A 950-nucleotide genomic window follows, 5' to 3' on the forward strand; every position below is an offset into this window, starting at 1 on the left:
CCGTCAAATGACGCATTCACTTCCTGATCCGCGCTTGCTAATATTCGATCCTGAAATTGAAAGAACTATTTCACGAATAAGGCGAGAATAGCGTCGGTTAGTCTGCTCTGAGGGCGGATCTGAAAGTGAACTTGAGGAAGAAACCAGCCCCCGTTCTACTGATTCGGTTGTTTTACGTGCAGAAGACATGGCAGCTAGGAGAGTTACCATCCAGGAGGAAGGAGCCCCTGATTTTACAATGCAACCGTTTCAAGCGCATCATCCAGCGGTAGCTACAGATTTTGAAATAAAGATCGCACTGCTAAACTTGATGCCCAAGTTTCATGGCCTACCTGCTCAAGAGCCTATCAAGCACTTGAGAGATTTCCAGGCAGCCTGTTCTACTGTCAGGCGTGATGGTACTGATGAAACTTCAATTTTGCTTAAAGCTTTTCCGTTTTCTCTTGAGGGAAAAGCAAGAGAGTGGTATTAGACTCAACCTCTGGCAAATGTATCCAACTGGGATACACTCAGAAAGGAGTTTTTGGAGAAATTCTTTCCATCTGAAGTTATTGATAAACTGAGGAAGGATATTTCCACAATTGTTCAGGATGACAGTGAGACTCTCTTTGAATACTGGGAGCGCTTCAATAATCTTCTAGAAGCATGTCCCCACCACAGGATTGACAAGATAGTGTTACTTAGCTATATCACACAGGGCATGAGGCCCCAAGATAAGACCACATTGGAAAGTGCTAGCAATGGGTCTATGAAGAAGTACAAGACCACTGATGAGGCTTGGCAATTGATCAGTGATTTAGCTGAATCTACTAGGAATCACAAGCAAAAGCAAGGTCGTTCAAAAGCCGTTGCAGAAGTAACCTCTAATAGAGAGACTGCTGCTCTAGCTCAGAGTATATGTGAGATGACCAACTTGCTGAAGCAGATGCAATTGAATCAACAACAAGCTC

At 43.9% G+C, this 950-nt stretch overlaps 1 non-coding gene across 1 annotated transcript; it reads right to left on the bottom strand.

Annotated features, from left to right (window-relative positions):
* Positions 1–556: 556 nt before the first annotated feature.
* LOC148573917 (small nucleolar RNA R71) lies at positions 557–663 on the bottom strand. Its single transcript, XR_015905857.1, has one exon. It is a non-coding gene; the product is annotated as a small nucleolar RNA R71 (small nucleolar RNA).
* Positions 664–950: the final 287 nt, after the last annotated feature.

The sequence above is a fragment of the Arachis ipaensis genome, chromosome B2 (assembly GCF_059453495.1).
Source record: "Arachis ipaensis isolate K30076 ecotype BB chromosome B2, ASM5945349v1, whole genome shotgun sequence".
In the NCBI taxonomy this organism is placed as follows: domain Eukaryota; kingdom Viridiplantae; phylum Streptophyta; class Magnoliopsida; order Fabales; family Fabaceae; genus Arachis; species Arachis ipaensis.